Source organism: Eubalaena glacialis, chromosome 8 (genome assembly GCF_028564815.1).
Source record: "Eubalaena glacialis isolate mEubGla1 chromosome 8, mEubGla1.1.hap2.+ XY, whole genome shotgun sequence".
Taxonomy (NCBI): Eukaryota; Metazoa; Chordata; class Mammalia; order Artiodactyla; family Balaenidae; genus Eubalaena; species Eubalaena glacialis.
This window is the reverse complement of record NC_083723.1, coordinates 94,153,361-94,177,269: the sequence shown is the minus strand read 5'-3', so window position 1 is coordinate 94,177,269 and position 23,909 is coordinate 94,153,361.

Genomic DNA, 23,909 nt, shown 5'->3' with positions numbered 1-23,909 from the left:
ATGGGGTATTAACAGGCCTCTGGACTAAATTTCATGGATCAGTCAAAATGGCTTGTCTCTCAGGTAATTTTCTTCAACACTTACAGTTGAGATGATCATCTCTTCAGTTTTGTTTTCCCCCAGAGAAAGTATATGGGTATTTATATATGACATTTTAATGTGTATTATAACATTTTTCATGCCAGTTTGTTATTAGAACATAGGCCTCTTGAAGGGAATGATGATATCTTGCCCGTTGTCTTTGTGTCTTCTGTGGTTTTGGTGCAATGTGTAGTTGGTATTCAGTGAATAACATAAATGCTAAAATAATGCTCTATCTACTATTTTGGAAATGTACATTTATAACTTATTTAGATACTCCACATTTCCTTTTCTAATGAAAAGTACCTCATTTCTCTCAAATTATGGACAGAGTATTTTTCTTTTGCAATTAAATTTATTTTCAAATATATTCTAGGATCATCAACCATAGATTTATACAATTATCTTTAGCATATTTTTCTAGAAAAATAATTTATTCATAGAACTTTTTCTTACTTAGATTCAACAGAGAATTTTAAAAAACATGATTCAAATTTACTAACTGAAGGCAATTTCTTTTTTCCCCATAGTAACAATATAAAAAGCTTTATGATATAGATATACATTTTATCAAAGCATGTAGAAATATATTTAAGGATCTAGCAATTCAGTATCATCAATGTAAACTAAAAGTGAAACCTTTTAAAAATTATGGTATATGTATAGAAATAACCAAAGGTAGTAAATAATAGAATGTATGTGTACCTGTGTTTGTGTATGTCATACATATTTATGAATATATATAAAATATATAGGATGAGTTAGAAAAATTAAAATCTCATTTCTAAATAATAAAAGGATTCTTTTTTTATATTTGCTTTACATTTTATGCTAAATTTTATTGAAACATTTTTAAATCATTCATTTTAGTATCCATTTTTTGTCCAATTATAATCTTTTATCACTTAATAATAGGGGATAAGAAGCCTTTTAAGCACATAAAAACGATGACATTTGGATGGAATTCAGTTGAGCAATAATTTTATCAAATAATATATTTCTTTTTAAAAATACTATTGAAGAAAATACCACACAAATTGGACAGAATAGAAAGAAAAATGTCATCTTAAATCATCCGTCCCACCTTTCAGGTAACTGTGTATAATTCTACAATTATACATGTGTTGATATATACTTGAAATACGTACAATATGGAAAGAATAAATTTATCAATACATTATGACAATTATTTTATGACAGATATTCATACTCTTTCTATAGATAGAAGAAAATCTGTATAGATGCTAAAGCAAAGAATTTATAAAAGAAAAGGCTAGAAATCATACTTCCAAATGAATGATATTCTTCTTTATATTAATTCCCTTGGGAAAGCTCATTCATAGGAATCTTAGCATATTCCGACATAGATGAGTACACGCGTTGCAGTGATGCTGCCGCTGTTCAAAACAATTTTGGAATACCTGTTTCGGTATTATGTAAGAGCCATTCAGTAAGCCCTGTAAGACATTAGATCCTCTTTTGTGATTAACCAGACATACTTATCATTGATAAAATTTTGCCAGGATTTAGGCATTAACATAAAAGTGCCATAGGTTCTTAAGGCAATTTCAGAAGATAAGTTAAAAACCTTTATTGAACAGTGGTGTAGTTGTTGAAATAAAGTCTACAGCCTTCCAAGACAGCTGCTTCACAGAAGATACAGTTGCTTTTCTGATTACGTATCGGTGTGTTTGCTTAAAACATTCTGACAGTATTTTTCCAACTCTGCTTGCTTGTGTATGATGGATGCATATAGGCATAAATATGTTTATTTGGTTACTTCACAGATCAGTTCTATCATGTTCTCTCCAATACTTGTCTGAATACTAAATCTGAATATTAATAATAGAAATCATTAGCACAGATTTGAATATAAAACATTCAAAAATAAAATCATTTAAAATTATCCCTGCCACTAGAGGAACAGAAAGTAATCTTTAAACAAAGTGTCATTAGAAGGCAATAAAGAAGAGAGAAAATTTAATATCTTATCTATTGCATTTTAGAGATGAGAAGATATGACCTAGGGGAGTTAAATGATTTGCACAGAGAAAATAAAATCTTCCAGATGTGGAGGACATCAAAGGGTCATGATCTCTTGGACCACAGGAATAGCAGCTAAGTCACTTAGGTTTCTATTAGGTGACATAAAAAGGGCAAAAATCAATGCTAACGTTTTGGTACTTACGTATACCAAATTATCCTAGGATATTGACTTTGTTAGTGTTTTGGTGTTTAGAATATTTCACTATATTTAGCAACTAGAAGAACTAGCACAAAATGAAAGACACTAAATGCTTACTCTTCACATTCTAATTGCTGCAACCCTTTTTTTCCAAGCATCAGTCATTGTGTACCTGGGCAGTCTGAGCTGACAGCCTTGTCACCAGGCTTTCCTTCTCCAGTGCATTCTAAAGAAAACAGTAAGATGTTCTTTCTTTTAATGAAAAATTCTAAGAGTCTAACTTTTCCATTTTCTAGTGATATTCGGCAACTCCTCTCAGAACAAATAAATATGAAGAGGTATTATTTATACAACAGGGATTCCAAACATATTTTAATTACCTTTTGGATTGTCCTAATCACACATTCTTTCCTTTTCCTGTAAACCACTTCTAATTGACTGGGAACAGAACCAATAACTCAAAGCTTATTAGCAAATATAAACAAGCAGTAGCACTAAATGAGGACCCACAGGATGGCATCCAGTGAGGGTAATAATTGCAATATTGGCTCTTGTTCATTTGGGCCCTTGCAGCAAAGGCTAACCAGTAATGCATTCTACAGGGAGCAGGGTAGAATGTGTGTTGTTCTAGATGGAGTTCCTTCCCTTCATTTCCTTTTCTGTTTCTTCTTTTTCCTATACTTCTCTTCCATTTTTTTCTTCTATACATGCAACCTATATTTTCCAGCCCTAGTCAGCCTAAAGTACAGTCAAAAGACACAATTTAAATAATAAGAAAATTATCATTGCTATACATTTTTTTCAACGGAATCCTTGGAATGCCAGCCCTCTCTAGGTTCCTTCCTCCATCGGTAATGCTTTCAACATTATAAGAGGTTGTATCTTAGTTACTAAAGGCACAAACCCTACAGCCAGCTGCCTGAGTTAGTCTAGTTCCAATCCTTAGTAGATGTGCACCTTCTAAGCCTCTCTGTGTCCCAGTCTCATTGTATATAAAATGATAAAATCTTAATAATAATAAAAACAATCCTACATCATAGAATTATTGTGAGGATGAGTTAATGCACATAAAGCACTTAGTATGATGCTTATGACAGAGTAAGAACCAAAATATGTTAGCAGTTGTTATTATTGTTGACATTTTTTCTGTGTACCTACACATTCTGAGAATGTTTCAAGCTTACTTCTATTAGCTGTGTGTCTCTCTCTTTATTTTGGACTATATCTCTTTTATGCCTTTTGTTTAACTTAATATTTCAGTTTCTTGAACTCCGCATGCAGCATGATCCCCACTGTTACATCACATTCAGATTCCCCCCTGACATCTCACCAACTAGGATTTAGCTAATGAGCTTCAACTTGTTTCTTCTTTCAAAGTAGTTTCTTCTTCTATTTGGGGCACTGCACAGTGCTTCAGGAATTAAAACTGAGCTGCGACTCTAATATGCTTAGTTATTGTCTCTGTCATGAGATCTTTAAGATGTTCACATAGATAGCTTAGTGGGACAGGTGTCTAAATACCTGATTTCCCATTTTGAATAAGCTGTCTGACTACTGCTGAGACCTTTAAAACAAAAAACAAGTAGAAGGTATATATATGCAAAATCCAGATCTGCTGACACCTCCTTCAATAAGTTGCTTTTTGTATCTCATATTTCTCATATTTCCACTCATGAATAAATTATATACAATTATCAGGTCATTTCATCCTTCATATGAAAAATAGATTTATATTTCTCCACATGTGTTTGGCACAGTACATGTCTCCAAGTATAATACTTCCAGTTTTAGTGCCAACTTCACTCCGTGTTTTCGAACTTCAAGATTCTATCCCAGCTGGGCGATAACAACTGATCTTTTCTCACAGAAGTTTTGTGAGAGTTAAATACATTAAGGTATATAAAACTTCTATTATATTGCTACTAGAACTCTTCAGAATGTCATTTCAGAAGTTCAAGATCTCAATGTGGCAAAAAATATTTTGGAATGAAGGTTTGAAAATTCACATTCATAAGATTTTAAACAGTTACAACCTGTTAAATATGTAGTGAATGTCCCTAATTACAGTTTGGAATAGTCAGATTTTTACGGAAAGTGAAAGAGATACTCAAATAATAGTGTTTACATACAAGTTATATTTTTTAAAAAATACTTAACTTTCTTCAGTTTTGCTTTCACTGTGGAGCTTTGACCCTTGAAAAATATTTTTTCAAAGACGTGACAATGAGTTGTTTTTCTGACCCTTATAAATTTATTTTATTATTACAATCTCTAGCTTATCTGCCATCCATACATACACAATGGCATGAGCACACATTCAAACATAGAACTGTGCTATTGTTCTGTACTATTATTAGCTACAATGACAAATTTTGTAACTGCAGCATTTGTAGATTTTTTTTTCCTATCTTTGTCCAGCATAAATTATTTTCTCTTGCTAATAGTCTAAGAGTACTACAACACAAGTTTTGAAGAATCCTGGTTCTACTTCCTATATCCCTGATTCTGTGGTATAACAATTATATTTTCTTTTTTTTAAAAAAAAGCCTTTCTGGGAAACTGAAAACACTTATGAATGATAATACACCTTCCTATTTGTAAAACAAACCTTGAAACTCTCTAAAGCCTGGAGTTCTACCAATTATAAGATCACAGTTACACTTTGTCAAGACTAAATGTCTCACATCCTTGCTGGAAGAGAGGAAGACCCTAGGATTACAATATATTTGAACAAGAAGGTGCTAACTTTGCATTATTTTCCATTCTTCATCCTGTCTTTGTCGGGAGGATGGATCCATGCTGTGCTGTTCTCTATTCTGGTTGCCACCTTTGTCATGAGAATGAGACACCAGAATCAGAATGTTTCCTGTGAGATATAATAGCATGCTTTCCTGCTTGCACCTCTCAGGATGTTGTTTTTAGTTAGGTTAGAGCCCCTGAATCCCTTAGAGCATCACTCAACATTCACCATTCATGCAAGGTGTCCTTTTTGCTTGTATTCACTGTAAAACTATTTGATGTCTTGGTCAGTTTTGCAGCCCTTTTATTTCTCAAACACACCCCTGAAAAAAACTGTTATTGTGTTTTTTTATTATTATCAGGTCAATCAAATGTATGTTACAATTTGTGGTATACAGAAACATACACATGGTTTAATCATTTTTTTAACTACCCGTCACTTACAAATATTTCAGTATTCCAATTACACATAGAAATATACAAATAGTAGCGGCTATGCTTTTAGGAGAAGTGATGGTGAGATGGGCACTTAAAATAAAAGGAACTCATTCCCTTGAAGATGTATTTATTTTGTATTTAGAAAATTTCTACTTTAAAATTTTCACTTTGCTTGGAGACATATTTTTAGATTGCTCTTAAATTTGCCTCTCATCCAGGCTAAGATATAAATACTGTATTGTATTTTTAGACCATGCTTCTGTCACACATGTAAAATGAAACCTGCTGATATATCCAAGTAACCACTTATTTTTTACAAATGTTAGGATATATGGAACCAACGTGATAAACATCTGTATGCAGTTGTATTTCTCAGTATAGACAGAATTTCATACCCACGCAGGGTAAGGGAAGAGGACATGATAAACGTGAGAAATCCTTTTGAATTTGAAAAGTGTACATATAAGAAGGCAAAGAACCATATGAATCTAATCAGTGATACAGCTTCCTGTATTATGTGTGTGAGAAGTATTTTCTGAGTAACTTGTCTTGAGTTTTAGTCTCTCTCTTTTTTTCTTCGAAAGAAATTAACCTAAAATTGAATTACACGTGATCTTTTTCTAGGATTAAAAACAATATGATTGTTATCCATTTGGGCGAGATTAATAAGAAAAACAGAAACCACATTTCTGTTTCAACAGAAAGATTATGATGTAGGTAATTGGTGATCTAATTCTGGCCAACTTGGAAGCAACTAGTCACTCACTGGCAGTGAAAAAATCCCTAGAGTCTTGGCCACTGGACTAGCACCTCCACTCGGCCCTTGTACTAGGTTGTCTCCCCTGTAGTATTTGTTGTACTGTCACCTCCCACCACGATCATTGTGGGGCATCCATGGCAGCTCTTTTGGTTCACTCTCAACTCAGTGTGTTCTGTAACCCCTTTCCTCTGGGTTAGTCAGATAAGTGATTTCCTTCATACCTCATAGAAGCCAAGAGAAGCTTAGGTGCACGTAAGTCCTTCTTACGCCTAGCCATGATGGGTGCATAGTTTTCCAACATGCATCTCCTAATGGGTGTGAAACCATCCTATTAAACAGTCTCCATTTAGATTCCCAAATATGATTATAGAACAAGTTCCTCACTGCCATTGCAAGCTGCTTCAATCAAATTCACCACCTACCTCTGGGCGTCTGTCTAGAGAGAGGAGATCAAGACATGCATTCTACTGGCAGCCTTACTTATCTGCTGTCTTCCTTGTCATTGAAATCCCTCAAGACTCTGAGGGGCAGGCTTCTGTTTTGCTCTGGACCTCTCTATGTTGAACTCTATGATGTAGCTCACCAGGTCTGTAGGTCAATATGTTCCATGTGTGCAAGCCAGTATTTAGAAAAGTATTTATTCCTAGATAAAGCTTTGTTTTAAATATAGTTGTCTGTCTTTAAAACAGAAAAATATCCTATTATGAAGGCCAGAAACTTTATTTTTCTCTAATATTTCTGCTCTAAAGATCCTAATTCATATCTCCCAGCCCATAATAAGTAGAAGTCTTATTGCGGCTAGAACAAATATTATGTATAAGAAAATGGAAAGAAAAAAAAAAACCACATTGTTATATCTCCTGTTTCCAAAAAAACAAGCTCTGATAAGAGAAGTGCCAGATGAATAGAGCCAGGAGCCTAACATAAAAACACTTCCAACTCCATCATCTGCTCTCTCCCACTGGGTGCTAGGTTAGCCCAGGGAAGTGGGAATAGCCAGGTTCTGATTTTGTTACCTCACAGGATTGAAGTGATTGAGACTTGAGACACAGTGTGCTTGTGCCTCAAGACTCAAGAATGAATATCTTTGGTGGAACTTGCCGGCTGGTGAGTTGTGAAGTCATTCTCATACCGGAAGTTATTTTTGAAAGGTGGTTCTGTAACTCAGTGGAGGCAGCTGATCCTTTAGTCTAGCTTGTATCAGAAGGTCAGAGCCCTTTCATAGCAGTTTTGCTAATAGCCCGTGTTGAGTTTAGCTGAGAGGTCTTCATATCTCAGGTGGCCTGAGGTTCCAGTCTTACTCTCATGGCCTACCAGGTCATTCATTCAGTTCAAGATCACAGCTTCCCCAAATGCGGGGCAGCCAGCCTTCCCGGGGTCAGGGCTAGTTCTAGAGATTGGCTCTAGAAAAACTGTCCAGCTTTTGTGCAGAGCCACCAAGAGTGGTGTCCCAAAGCTACTCAAAGCATAACTCCATTGCTACTTTGCTTCCCCAGGACAATAGAGCTCGCTACCAAGATATTTAATCATCTGAGGGAGAAGCCAAGAGATGCTTAGGTGAATAACTACTCAAATTATTCTTCCAAGAAGAGGAAAGATCACCTGAAGGTAATTTGCTTTTTTTTTTACAGTTACATAGCTAAGGGAGGCAATTAGATCGGTTTTTGTCAGAGTAAAAAAAAGTAGCCTTTCTTCCTAAAAGCTATTCATTTGAAATTTATGCGTTTGTCTGTGTGGTTATTGGATTAATGTCTGTTCTGTACTAGCTTTAAACTCCACTAGTGCAGCTTCCTGGTCTCTTTGCTTCTCACTGTGGCCCCAGTGCCTAACACAGAACCTGACACAGAAATGGGCTAACAAATACTTGTGGAATTAACAAAGGAGTAAATCTACTCCAAGAGAATGTTTTTCGCTTGCTATATTGTGAAGTATTTGGTACCATCTCTAGCTAAAGAAAAGAGGAAAAAACATCAAGCTAATCCCTATTGGAATACTCCTCAACCTGAGATAGCTTCCTAAAAGCAGAAAGCTATTTAAGACAGATTGACTCAACCTATGAATAAATACTTTAGGAAATAACATGACTTAAGCCTACTTTTTGAATCAAATAGACCCATCAGTATTTATTATTTATTTGACCCATCAAATTGTGTTCTCCAAAATATCGGTTCTCTAGGATTTTGCTAGGTAATATGTGGAAAAATGAGAGTCAAATGAGTTTAGAACCAATGGGACGAACAGGTTCCTTTATTGAAGTACTTTTCATAGCTGTTGAGGAAGTATTATACTCTGGAATATAGTATGCTGGTATCTCAAACTTATTTGACCAGGGAATTTTATTAATATAGTAACTTTCCTAATGCTTATTATGTTCCATGTTGAAATATTAGATTGGAAAACATTTCAAATTTCAAACCTAAACTCCAGAAAATAGTGTAAAGCAATTGGTGATGATGATGTGATAGCAATTTGTACATTTTTAGGGATTGCATAACATTAAGGCTTATTTTCAATCAGATTGTGAACCAGAGAGTAATTATGTTTTATGCATCACTGCTATAAACATCCTAGCGCTTTCTAGTACTTTGCACATAGCAAGTGTTCAATAAATATTTGCTTAATAAAGGAGGGAATGAGAGCTATATCATACTAGAGTGTTTGCTATATTGAATGTAATAATTATTCTGAATTAGCAATACTTTTTGGCAGTCTGAGACTATTAATGCATGCCAATGGAAATATGTGTTGTTAAAAGTCAAAATAAATGATCAAATCAGGAAGAAAAATACATATGCACATTTTTTCTACAGAAAAGGAACGAGTAGATAGAATAAATTTATTACACCAAAATGTACTGACAAGTATCAATTTTTAAAAATCAATGTATAAAAGAATGATGTCACAGAATTTTGATAAAGAAGTAGAATGGGGCTCTCTGGAGAGTCTATACTGTCTTGATTTACATAAACTAGATTCTTATAAGTAGTAGTATATTTTCCTATGGAATAATTTAAGGGATTTGGCTTTCTAGTTTTTGTTCAGTTCTATGGAGTTCACCACAGTGATGTAGCTCTGTTTGATGACTGGCAAAATTTCAGAGATTAGGTTGTTACATTCCTTAGATTAGACCCAGGAGCCACCCATAGCTGGTTAGGAAAATATACCTACACAATACTGGGCTAGACTGCAGCGATAACTATAACTTCCTAATAATCAGTATCTAAAGTGGAGTCAAGAAATGTTAACAAGAGGTTACTAATTATTTTTATAAGCTTGTCCTTCAAAATTTGGGAATACATCTAAACATCCCTAATTTGACTTAATTAGCAGCAACAGGCTCCTAATCATAGGTGTCGGAAGATTTAGTAGGAAGGCCATTAGTAAGCTACTGATTTTTTCATTTGGGGGATTGTACTAAGCAAAGAAGATCCCAAGTAACCAATCTTGCTTCAGTGAGTTGTTGAGGACAAATTTGGCTATATTTAAATGCTTTAAAGTGTATAATGTGCTACACAAATAAATAAACTTTTAAAAACATTAATTCATCTAGACAGTTCTTGGATATATTATATCTTTAAGCTATATATTATATTCTGTGGGGAAAGGGTAATTTATCTGATCTGTTATTTTTCCTTTTGCCTGAGGGACATCTAAGGATTTGACCCTTGCTTTACTCCTCCTTGAAACATAAACATGGGGAATATTTTAGTGTGTGCCAGATGCAAGATAAATAAGAGTCCTGCTGAGGTTGATGTATAATGAATTATGCACCTATACTTGGGGTGTCTGGACTGTTTATTGAATAACCTGTAAATGATGAGTAGTCAGCTGCATCAGAGATGAGATTTAGTTCCATACCTCTAAGAGGATTATGAGTCTAGCAAGGTAGAAAAGCTGGTGGGACCCTGAAGCTGATGGCTGCCATGAGCCAAGGTGGTCCATATCAATTAGACTTCATCCCCTGTGATCATGTACATCCCAACTTGGAGAAATTGTGTCAGTCAGCAGCTATTTCTGGGAGTCATGAGCCTCTGCTCTGTGTTTCCTGTGCGTGCCAGGTTGTCTATCCTGCGTGCTTTCTTAGAAACTGTGTAAAGACTATTTACAGAGTGAAGCCTATTTTGTCTCATGAGTTTAGTGGACACTGAAAGCCCAAGACCACTGTTGTTGGTCAAGCAAAGTGAGTACTGTCCTGGAAAAAAGATCTAAAATATGTTTATTTAAAACCTTCCATTTAAAGATTTAGCTGAACTTCTAATATTCTAGGGTTTGATAAAGAAGAGTATAACATTCATGTATTAGTTTCCTATGGCTCTTGTAACAAATTGGGTCATTTAAAACAACAAAATTTTATTATCTGCCTGTTCTGGAGGCCAGAAAGCCAAAATCAAGGAGTTGGCAGGGCCATGCTCCCCCTTAAGGCTTTAGAGGAGGATCCTTCCTTGTTTATTCCTATCTTTTGTGGGGCAGTCCTTAGCATTCTTTGGCTTGTAGATGCATTCCTCCAACTTCGGTCTCTTTCTTCACATGGCATTCTTCTGTGGGTGTGTTGTCTGTGTCCAAATTTCCCTTTTCTTACAAGGACATAAATCCCTGGATTATGGTGAGCCTAGTCTTCATATGATCTCATCTTAACTTGATCACATCTGCAAAGACTCCATTTCTAAATATGGTCCAATTCATAGGTTCCAGGGGTTAGGACTTAAGCACAATTCAATCCATAATAATTCATCATACAGTGGATTTCAGTCACAACCCTTTTAACATTGTTCTTGTCTTTGATTGCTTGATGCATTTATTCATTGAAAAATATTTATTGAGCTGAGTACTTTTCTAGGTGCTTGTAACAAAGCAGCAAATAAAACAGACATGTGCCCTTAACCTACATGGAGCTTGGATTCTAATGAGGGTAGACAGGAATTATATAAATAACTAAACATAGAATTTGTCAGATAGTGCTAAGTATTAGAGAAAATAGTAAAGCAAAGCAGAAAGGCCAAGGCATGCCAGATAGAGCTTGCTATTTTATATAGAGTGATTGGAGAAGTCCCCACCAAGAAGACACTCTCTGAATGAGGTAGGAAATCATGAGAGTTATGAGCAGAGGAATGACAAGATTTGAATTTTGTTTTAATAGGATCATGAGGCTTTTATTAGAATAGAGTGCAGGAGGACACAGAGATTATAATTAGTAGAAGACAAATACCCTACCCTACGCTACTGTGAAAGTGGGAAAGGAGCAAGCAGGAAGTTATGGGAATTGAATATCTAATAGATGATAATGGCTTTGAATAAGCTAGTAATGGAGGTGATGAAAAGTGGTGGGATTCTGATAATGTTCAAAGGATTGAGACAAAAGAATTTCCTAATGGAGAGGATAGCTACAAGATTTTTGAGCTGTTCAACGCGAAGTATGGAGTTTCCATTCACTAAGATGACAAGGCTGTAGGAGCCAACTATGTGTGTGTATGTTTGTGTGTGTGTGCGCGCACGTGCGTGAGAGAGAGAAGAAGGTATGTAGGTTTTCAATTTTTGACATGCTAGTTTTAAGATGAGTATTAGAAAACCAAGTGGAGATATTAAGTAAGGTGCTGGATACACAAATCTAGAGTTCAAGCGAAGGGTGAGAACCAGAGGTATACATTTTTAAGTCATAGTAAAATTAAATTGTATTTAAAGCCATAAAGCTAGATAAAAACACTTTCCCTGATATATCATTTGACAGGGTCTACAGTGTTTGCAAAAGTTACATCAATACGTAAGGCATTTCTTTCTCTTAACCTTGAGATAATACTTTCTCAATAAATAGGCCTTTATGCTCTGGAGCTATTTACTAAAGCTGATGGCAGGAGGAGGTATATTTTATAGGAGGTATTAAAATAGACTAGCCAGTTGACTTTGGATGAATTGCTTCTACCCAGTTAAGCAATGACATGAACTAGCTGACTTATTGAGCCCTAATCCACCTCTGTTATTCCAGTCATGAACTTTTTTGTAATACGAATTTTCCTCTGCTGTATCGTCAGGGTATTTGCCAACAAAAAGTGGGATGTCAGGTTTCTTTCCCATCTTTATTGGACAATCGTTTTCAGACAGAGATATGACGTTAAAAAGTATTACTCTTTGTTCCGTAATAATGTTTTCAGTATAATTAAAAGATAGGCTTTGTATGATTCATTTGCACTGCTTCCCCACCCATTCTCAATGCTGAAATCCTTGTATGACCTTCTTTTTTATTAAGTACACTTTGAATGTTATTCATGATTTTCTTCACCAAAGCCAAATTCTCAGTGACCTTATCCATGAACTATCTTTTGATAAATAAAGAATATAAGTGTTAACCCATTTCCCATAGTTTAGCGTGTTTTCTTGGTAGTCACCGTGATTTTTAAAGGCTATTTTTACTGTCTTTTTCCTTAATAGAAAATAATGAAGGGAACATCTTCAATTTTGAATTTGGTTAAGGAAAGTAGGCATACCCTTGGTAGATAATTGCACTCTGAGAAAGAATTTAAAATATAAGTATCTACACAGTGTTGATCACTGCGTAATTAGGTCTCTGTCCTTAAATTTCACTTTTTGCCTTTAACTCTGCTTAATAAAATATATGAAGCAAAAAACGTCTAGATTTCCTTAAATAAAAACACAGTTAGTTTTCATGTTTCAATCTTTATACACTTTTTTCAGTTAATCACATAGTTGCAAATGGAATCTAGAAATGTAAACAAATGTGATCATCTGGTTCTGAACTATGTTGATATTTAGGATAACATTGCCTATCAAATTTATATTCAAATAGGAAAATCTCATCACATTAAAGTATTACTTACATATTCATATACTCATTCCTTGAGGCAAAGACTCCAGACTTACTTTACAGATGGATCTAGCAATAAAACATAAAAACAAACACAAGGAAAGGAATTGAAGCAACACATAGCAACTAGTAACATACATCATTTCTCTTTACTTCTCAAAAACTCCTACATATTGTATCTTCAAAAATGTTCTTGGAGCCTAAGAAGTCAGGATAATTATGAAAAAACTAAATAATGATAAAATAAAAATAACAGTAAAATAGTAGTAAAATAATCACATTTTTTAACCTCAAAGGTTTTAAACACTAAAACATCCTTGAGTTGTCTTCTATGTATAGTGTTTGATGATCACCAAAATGCCATCAAAATATTATTAGAAAAATATTACTATGGCTACATTAAATATTTCTTATTCTTCTTCTAAGTGTCATGTTCCCTATTATTTCACTATTATTAATAGTCTCTCTTCTTAGTCATTAAAATAAAAGGTGTACTTCAGAAGACACCTATTCTAAGAAAAGTAAGATGAAAAACATGGAAAAATTGTAAATAAAAAGGAGAGAAGGAGAAGATAGAAAGTGATTGGTAATAATAACTGGAATTGGAAGAACGAAAAAGAATAGAAAGGCTAAAAAAAAAAAATCTTGAAATTGAGATTGAAGTCCCCTCTCCCTCACAGTAGTGCATGCCAGCAAAATCCATAGCATTTCATTTCCTTAAGGCCTTAATCCTGGTCTTCCTAGAGAAAATTTTTTCTAGACATTTATTTTTGCTTTTATCTCCCTTTCACAAGCATTTCATGTGCTTTTTATGCTTATAGATCTCTGTTCAACTTAACCATGTTTTGTAGTAGAATGCAGAATGCCAGGCTGGTAAAGAATCTGTTACATTTCCAAGACATCTTGATTTTCATGAGCTTCAGAACATTTCCAAGTAGTTGATTTTTACAACATCGTATGGTAAGACTTTTAAACAGTACCTTGTATTTGTGTTAGCCCATGCTGCTTACTGCCGTTAGCTGGGAGGCAGTGGGTCTTATGCCCACTAACTGCTGATAGTATCTGGTGCCTCGTCCTGGTCCTTGAAATTCTCTCAGACTCAGGGTCCTGAAGAATCTACTAGCCTTTTATGTGTTTATTTCTAAAATTATTTTAACTCTTTGAAGTAAAACTAATATATGCAGTCTATTATAAAAGTCAAATTGTGCTAAAAGGCTTATGACAGTAATAACAAAAAGGCAGCCCCCTGCACTCTTCTGCTGGTCTTGCTTCCCAGAGACAATCACTTTCCTCTTTTAGGCCTAATGTCTAGTGTTTAAGTCCTTATTTCTAACTTATGTCCTTATTTCTAACTTATGTTAGAATGTGTAGATTGCTATTTCTCATTTATTCATTTATTTGGAATATATTAGACATATAGTGTCAGGTTAAGGTGTACAACATGCTGATTTGATACACTGATATATTGTACTGTTTTTGTCATTTACATATTGTAATATGATTGCCCTATGATATTTCTTAATAAATCAATTTTAAAATAGTTTGTTCCCCATAAAGGATATAAGAATTTTCGTTTTTATACTTCATTCTTCTCCCATCCTTCAAATGAAGTTCTGTTTCAATTTTTATACACCCTTTTAAAAATATTTTTATTTTGAAATTATTTTAGATTTGTACAGGAGTTACAAATATAGTTTAATTCCTGTACACATATACCCTTCATCCAGCTTTTCCCCTATTGTTTATATCTTACGTAACCATAGTTAAGCCTAAGAAATTAACATTGGTACAATACTGTTAAATAAACTACAGACTTTATTCAGATTTCACCAGTTGCTGCATTTATGTCTTTTTTCTGTTCCAAGATCCAATCGAGGGTATCACATTGCATTTAGTTGTCATGTGGCCTTAATCTCCTCTGGTTTGTGACATTTTTCTTAGTGTTCCTTGTTTTTCATGACCTTAATACTTTTGGAAAATACTGATCACCCACTTTATAGAATGTCCCTCAATTTGTATTGTCTGATGCTTCCTCATGATTATACTGAGGGAAGTTACCTCAGTATAAAATTAGTGGATGAAACTTTAAGGAGGAATGGGATATTTGCGTAGCTTCATATTATCTTCGCCCAGTGAATTTAGCAAATGTTCATAAATTATTTGACACTCCTCTCTGGAAGAGGTAGAGCTCCATTCTACTCCCATTGAGTATGGGCTGAATTTAGAAATTCACTGCTAATAAATAGAACATGGAAAGCAAAAAGCTAGTAACTTTACAGTGCAGAAATCTGGCAGGTACCCCCTTAAAATTAAATGATCAAAGTTAACATCCCCACTAATAAGTCATGCTGACATCAAATTCTCCCTGTTATGGTATTATGAGAAGGGCTCAGGAAGTAAGGGGAATGTTAAAGAAATAGAGGTGTTTTCTAATTTAAAAGATTCTGTGATTTCCATGAAGACTGTATGCACAGGCTTTTTTTTTTTAAGATCGAGAATCATAGACAATGTTTTATCCAAAGTCAGTTTTAAGACATTCAGGGTTACCAGGGCTCAAAGAAGGTACGAACACAAATAATAAACAAATCCTTTTCCTAGTTTACTCAACCTTCACTGAAACTCTTTTGGTTCTAGTGGTCATAATAACTTGTCTAAGAGACTTCAGTGGCCTTTGTGCATGCAGTGTAGTTTTAAGATTGTATGTTAATATATGCATATGTATGTTAATCTAGCTGGAAGTGTTTTTTTGTTTGTTTTTAGTTTAGTGAAAACAGTTCAAAATCATATGATTATGATTCAAAATCATACATAAAGGTCAATTCCAAAGACCTTCATAACTAAAAAATAAGTTTAGACATAGGACATGTGACTTGGTTTATTTTACAAAAGTTCTACCTTGGTGTTTCCATTGTAGGAGCTTGAGGTTCCCCTGCTAGAAGAGAAGGCCTTGCTAGAAACTGAGCAAGGTGCACGCTTGATAAAAATAAGACAGTTACTCACAGATCTAAACACGTCGGTCAATGGCCCGGATGCCATGCTGATTGTTAAGGCCCAGAGAGTCTACTATTTCTTATGTATCTGCAGACTCTTGTGTTTTATTTATTCTGGTTAGGACATGGATTATAATGCCCTTTCAGTGTGTGTTACTTTGAAATGAGATTAGCATAATAGACTAGATTTTACAGCCTTTGATTTTCAAGCCCATTTTGCAGGCTCAGAAACTAAGAAGTGTTGACCAAGGACTGATGATGATTGCACTTGTGCGATCAGAAAGGGTTCACAGGACATTGCCCACTCCAAGGAGAGATCATCCTCTTACAGATCTTAGGTAAACGAAGAAAAAAAAAGGTTGTAAGCAGGGAAGGACAAACAGAGAGGAGAGACATTTCGGAGATGTACTTAAAGTTTTTTTTTTTATCCCGTGTGTAAGTGCTTGCTTATGAGGGAGCTTTTATGTCCACCCCCATAACAATATGCATTATGACTTCTGTGTTGCTCCCCAATTTGCCTGTGCACAAATAATCTCATATCATGATAAATAGTTGAGGAAGAACACTATGAGAGATCATCATATATTAATCATTTCAGTTATTTTAATGAAGGTAAAATGGAAGTTAGTCTTTGAATGCATCGCTACAATCTCTGACTCCCACAGTGACCCTCGTCTGGTGATGAGGAATCCTGAGCATGCCAGCCTCTTATGGACAGGACAGTCATTTTTTTCTTGCTTCATAAGAATGAAGACTTTTAAATTTATTAGAGGAGAAGAATTTTTGTGTTCAACCAGAATGAATTGTTTATAATTAATGCTTGGTAATTAATCCATACACATTTTCCTCATATGCCCTAAAATATATTCTACTAGATTATGAAAAGGTAGTTTTTGTCCTTCAGGCATCAAGTCTCTATAAGCTGCCTCTTGGCCTTAGAGAAAGCACTGTAAATGGAATAGGGAGGGAGTCTCCTCATTTAATTTGATACATCAGGTCATCATCAAAATATTTAGTTCCTGATCTTCCCACACAGAAGGTGACTAAAGGTTAATAAGAACGGAAGTGGAAAATAATTAAGGATGAAAATATATACAATAAAATGCAAAACAAATCAGAATAAATAAAGTTTAGTGTGACTATTAGGTTAAGATGTCTTGATACTCATCCAATCATAAAATGTGTTTTTTTTTCTCTTTTGAAGGACAGAAGAAGCCTGATACATACAGTGCAACTATTCCTTACTGACACATCTAGGAAATAATTTAAAGAAAAAATGATGAAAACAGTAATTTCTTCAAAAGTTCCATTGCCTTTACCTATGGGCAGTGTCATAGGCAGATAATATTTGCTGTCATTTTCATCATATTTCTCTTTTTATTTTCTACATATATATTTTTTTTAATTTAGGACTAGGTCATCTATAAGTTCAAGGAATCAAATACAATGGCCAAAATAGAAATTTACTTCTTTTTTGCATGAAATAAGTCTAGAGATAGGTGATCCAGTGTGTGCAGGGCAGCTTCATGAAATACTTGAGGATCCAGACTCTAGTGTGCTTTTACCGTCATCTTCAGCTTCTGGCTTCTGCTTTCTAGGTCTCAATTTGGCTGGTTAAGTTCCAGACTTCTGAATTATGCTGCATTCCAGCCAGCAGGAAAGAGGAAGGCAGACAGCTGGAAAAGGGCATGACTCCTCCCTTAAGAAAAATTTGAAGAAAAATTTTCAGTGAGTTCTATAGGTCAAAATGTATTCATCCCTAATTATTATAAGAGGGGGCTGGGTCTTTTAGTCTTTTAGCTGTGGTCCAGCTAAAACTCAGGCATTGCTATTATCAAGGAGGAAAAGGAGAGCAGATACTGAGGGACAACTTATGCTCTCTAACATGCTAAGGGTATTAGTGTGATGGAGAGGATATTTTGTGGTAAGAAAAATGTGTTTATGTAGAGTTTATAATGGTTGTAAGACAACGTTCAGGTGACTGTCTATATTATGCTACAGTCTATGAGGGTAAGATAAACAAAATTTACAAGATATGAGTAGGCAGCAGTACTGATTTTATCTAAAATTATGAAATCAAATCAATATCTATACATGTTCAGATAAACTGAAAATTCAATAACCCTGATAAAAGTAGATTAAAAACATATCAGCTCCCTTGATTTTTCTGCAAATTATAATCTCCTGGAATAGTTTTCCCACCAGTGCCAACCTTGAACGCTGAGAATCTTGAAAAATAATTAAATTTTAGATGAAATTCAGATTGAAGGTGTGTCTCACCTGAGAACAAAATATTCTAGTTTCAAACTATTCTTAGAAGGAAACAATAAAGAAGTGTCATCCATAAAAGAATGTATCTTTTTGTTTCTTTTGTGAAATTTCTTGAACATCAAACAGGTTTTTCTGAGCATTCCGAATAATTGAGTGTAGATTAATAAAAACATATGAGTTAAATTGCCCTCAAAGTGCAGAGGCTTAAGAAAGAGACAAAACTGAGCAAAAGAGTTATGAGATTTGTCTAAAGCCAAAATGTTTTTTACATGTTCCCTATGGGAAGTATGTTGCTTTGCTTCATCTACTCCCTCATGCTTGCACTCATATCAGACGTTTATGGAGCACCTTTGATTAGCTGGGCTCTTTTCTAGGAACTGGGGACTGCAGCTAGGGAGACTTGGGATTTATAATCTGGCAGGAGGACAGAGCCTAAATAAGTAATTAACTGCAGTTGTAATTAATTACAAAAGAGACATGTAGGGTGCAAAGAGAGCATATGAAAACATATAACGATGTAAAAAATTTAGGAAAGAAAAAAAAATACGGATTAGGAACAGCATGAAGTTAATGAAATCAGTATATTTACAATCATGAGCTCATTGTAGACTTTATGGTTAAGCTGAAGAAACTGTATGAAAAATGAAAATAATAAACTAATGACATTTGCAAGAGTGAAAAAGTTAAACCTGGGTTTCCCCAATCAGTTGCATCAATCAAGATGTCTTTATGCCTAATTTATAAGGGGAATATTTGGAAAGCAGAAGGTCTGCAGAGGAATAATCTCCTAAAACCCTACCCCTCTCCTTGATCGATAATACCACAACAAACTATTTATTTAACTCGGCAGCACAGTCGAAATCATTTTTTTTCCTCTTTGTAAGACTCAAATATAAGTTTCTAAGGAAGTATGCAGACAATATTTTACTCCGGTAATCAACGCAATAAGGAGAAATTACTACTTCGACAGTTGATCAGGCATCAATCAAAGTTATATACTCAATTCGTAAGTGGAATAAAAGTGATGGCCGTTAAGGAGACAGGGTATAGGGAAGGAAGGGCTGTACAGTGTTTCATGGACTGCTAAGTTACCCGAGACAAAGGCTGAGATAATATTCAGCTTTACATTTATACCAGCTCATCAAAAATGAAACATTTTGTTGAAATTGATCTCAGGTTAATTAAAATAAATAGGATTAAAAATTTGTTACAAAATGAGTTTTCCTCCCCTCGTATTAAATACAATCTATGTTTTCTTTGTTTCTATCCCATTCTCCACATTTATTTGTCATTATTACTAGACCCTACTGTGGTAATACATCAAGGTAATAGTGTTCTGATAAGAATGTACCTGGGATGATTTGTCAGCTTTTGCTTCAGAGACTGGAATACTTTAAACATAGAAGTCAATTGTAATAATTGATGCTGCCCTATTTGACACAAATAAAAGACTCATATAATGACACAGTGGGAAAACAGAAAGGAGATTGAGCACTGGACATGAAACAAGAGCTGGAGTGGAAGTAGAAGAATCCTCAGAGTTGTGGAAGAAACTAGAAAATTGCCTCAAGGTCAGAGAAGATGCCCTCTGTAAAGCCAGTCTCAGACTATGAATGCCATGTGTGTGGGAGGAGGAGGGGAGAGTGTTACAGGTACAGGAGAGCAGACATGTAGGTCCATAGATATCAGCTGCAAACTCCGAGAGATGACATTCACTTAGACCATGATGTGTACAGACATACCCTCCACAGTCTTTCCTGGTATCCTCAAACCTGTCAGTTATTAATGTCAGAGACGGCTCCCTGCTTTGAGATTTCCAGAGAGAGGCAGGAAGGGAGTGCAACAAAACAAGTAGAGCAGATATTCAGAGTTTCAAATGCATTAAAAACCATCTTTCCAGCGTAGGTTCTGTTGATAATCCCAAGGCCGACTTTAGGTTGTCCATCTCAGTCTTATATGTAGGATATAATCTCTCCTTCATCAGTGAAACTTGATAATGGTCAGTGATTTTTATCAGAGAACACTAGAGAACATAAGTTAGGATCTTCATCAAAAGCTCAGTTGTAAGAAGTACAGTGTAAAAAATTGAAGAACTCTGTTCTGCCCATCAATATTTTTTACCAGTCAGAGGTTTGTGCCCTGGAACCTCATTATTTGGCTCTTGGGTGAATGTGGCTTTTAATACACCACTTACCTTTCAGTATGCGTAAAAGCACTATGCTTAACTTCTCACTATGGGAAGATGTGCTTCATTGCTTGATTGTGAGATACCTGGTCCACACAGGCCAATCAGTCCGGTCAAATATAGGCCAGAAAGAAATAGCAATACAATCACAAGCCATAAAACAAAGGTCCTGTAGTGATGTAGAAATCTTCCACCAAGGCTACCAACAATTTTCTGAGAAACTATATTAATTTATAAGGAAACTTAAAGAGACGCGATACAAGTTACTAAATTAGGAAAGGATAATTTTTAAGAAGTGGGGTGCCACGTTCAAACTTCTACATACAGGTGGAGTGGGAGGACATTTCAAATGGAGATACAACTTTTATTTAAAAAGAAACTTTTAAAAGTTTAAGCAATTATATGCACTAGGCACTTTGCACAGCACTTTACATTTATTATCTCATTTAATCCTTACAGCATGCTTGAGTTACATACCATTATTATTTGCATTTTCATGGTAAGGAAATAGGCTCAGGAGGGTGATTCAGCTAATAAGTAGGAGAGGCTTTCAAGTTTAAGTCAGAGTGCCTCCCCCAGGGTCATTATGCTCTGCTAGATTTATTTACCTTTGCTGTCGTCTTTCAATGAAGGGCCGGGACGCATAGGCAGGAGGGGGAAAAGGTGGTATAATTGTGGCCACACAGCTGGCTATTGTTCAGTCTTTGATAAAGACTGTACCATAAATGACATAGCTTCCTGACTCCTGAATAAAATATTTTGCTATTGTCTATCTGATTGTGAAATATGGTATGGAGGAGAGGGAAATTTATTTGGAAAGAAGAGGAACAAATAGGTATCCGTTACTACAATATGTTGGGTCTGGTGAACAGTGGGTGGTGCATGGGATGCACTGGAAAAAAGTGCAGCTCATGTGATTTTACGGATGTGTCACCAGCTATAGCCCATTATAGGTAGAGTACAGTATCACAGATGCTGCAAATCCCTACTCCTACATCCTCTTTTACTGTGAGGCTGGAAAGTTAAGTACTTGATTTTTGAGTCTTCCTTGCAGCTAGAGGTATATACATGGGACCCAGTTCTGGCTAATGAGTGGTTAAGTGGAAGTCTGTTGGGGAAGGCTTCTCTTTCTAAATAAAAGGAGAAGCTTCCTAAGGAGAAGTCCTTCACCTTCCTGACTTCTGTTTCACTTGAACTTGGATGTGGTTCCTAAATGTGTAGTAAGGTTGTTGTAACCAAAGGAATCACAGAAATGCTGGCCAGCCACCCCCTTTCTCCATAAACTCCTCTTGGCTTAAACTTTTGGTCATTTATTGTTTCTTGCAGCCCAAGCTATTCCTAATTCATACACATGTCATGTTCTCTTTCTTCTTTTCCACAAACTGTATTATGCCTGGGTGAAGTTTCAGAAGTACATGATCGTAAAGGTTATGTGGTTTCATGTTGGCAATTCCCAGTTCCCCACTAATTGTGTGCAGCCCCTGTGTTTCTGTTTGAGACACAATGGGCTATTCCCCTTTCCCCAGACATGCCAGAGCCATCCCCTCCTGTGTGCCTTTGCCTAATGCTGTTGCTTCTGCTGGAAATCTTCACAGTCATTCTGAACTGTTGTCCCCATCGTGAAGTCTTTTCTGGTTCTCTCAGGCTCAATGCTCTGTGCATATCTTCCCGTATATCCCCTTAACACTCTGTTCTTATCTTTATTATGATGCTGATTATTTGTTTGGTAATCATATGTTTACTTATGTGTTTTTACCAATAATCTCTGAACTATTAGAGGTCAGGTTTCATGTCATACGTGTCAGACACACAACAGGTGCTCAGTAAATATTTTGTTGTTGATTCATTTCTTCCTCCTTTGAATCCCCCTGAAACTTTCTTCTTACCTCTCTTTGGCACACGTCATTTACTTTTCTTATTTCATAACTCAGTAGTGGGCTACTTGGAATTCTGTCTTGCTCATCTTTGCATCTTGAATGTATTTTTAAGCTAAATTCGTATTTCATGAATTGAATTGGACTGTTAATAGTTAATACATTAAGGATATCTCAATCATCATGTTAATTGCTACTTCCCCTGGGGATGGGGAGAAGAAATGAGGGATGAACTGTAAGTATCCAGTTCACTGAAGGGGTTTTTAAAAATCTCTCCTATTTAAGTTAAAAGTGAAAAATTAATTTGCTATAGAAAGAAACCCATGTCCCACATTCTCTGATACAGAAGTGTTTGAAGGATGTAAAAGAAGAATCTGTTTTCAAGAACTTTCTAGTTTCCCCTCTCTAGTCGTCAATCCAATTCAAGTGCAATTTAATAAGTTAATTGCAATATGTGATTGACAGAGGAAGGGGACAATGATGTGAGGACTTCTCTATAAAAAAATTATGATAATAACTAAGGATTCTATTATTTCATTAAGGACTCTATGTCTTGGTTGATGCACAGCAAGACTTTCTCAAATTCTACTTTAGAAGTGATTGATATTAAGCCTGTATTCGTCCATTATGTCACCAAACCAGAAATGGAGAAAATGTTGATCAAGGTCGGTTTGAATCTTAACTCTTGTGAGCCTAAAGGTCTAAGATGGAAAATAGTATCGCATACAAATCTGGTTGAAGGCATCATTTATCCTGCCAGATTTACTTAGGAACATAAGAAGGTAGCAAGCAACCATGAACCTCACTAAATTAAAAAACAAAAACTTGTAAAAAAGCAGTTTCCATGATAAATAAGCAAACAAGGTGGGGGGGAGAGGGAGTGAAGGAGAATTTTCATTATGTAACATAAATGAATTCAGAATAATGAAAGATTTAAGAAGACTCAAATATGATTTTTTTAAAAAAGAGTTGTCTTTCTGGAAACCAAGAGGCTTTAGTTTTAAGTATTTTGTTTCTGAATCAGAAATTTCAATGAAGCTATGCATTAAGAATGCACTTATATCTATTTTTTCAAATTTCAGATAATTATTTGATAGTTTAGACCATTAATTATTTTTTTAAATTGAACTTATATTTATTATTTGAATAGTTAGTAGCCTTAAAGCAATATTCCTAAAGTGATTTTTCATGTATATTAATTTTCAGTAAAATGTTAAACGGTGGGATACTTCTTAAATTTTAACATTTTATGAAGAGTTTAAGAAAACATTTTATTGAATGTGAAACAATTGAGAAATATAGAAAGATTTTCAACATAGAATTTTTAAATTAAGATAAAAGGGAAACAGTCATATCGAGTGGTACTTAAATGCAAAAATGAATAGTTACATCAAAAAACTTTCCCCCTCAAAGTGGAAATAACTCATCCTTCATTATGCAGCAAGATAGTTGTTCATGTAACCTAAACATTTACAGTAACTGATTTATTCACCGTTGAAGATCAAATCTATTGCAGTTCAGATAATTTCTCTGCATTAGGAAAATGAATAAATTAAAAGTCTGCTTCAG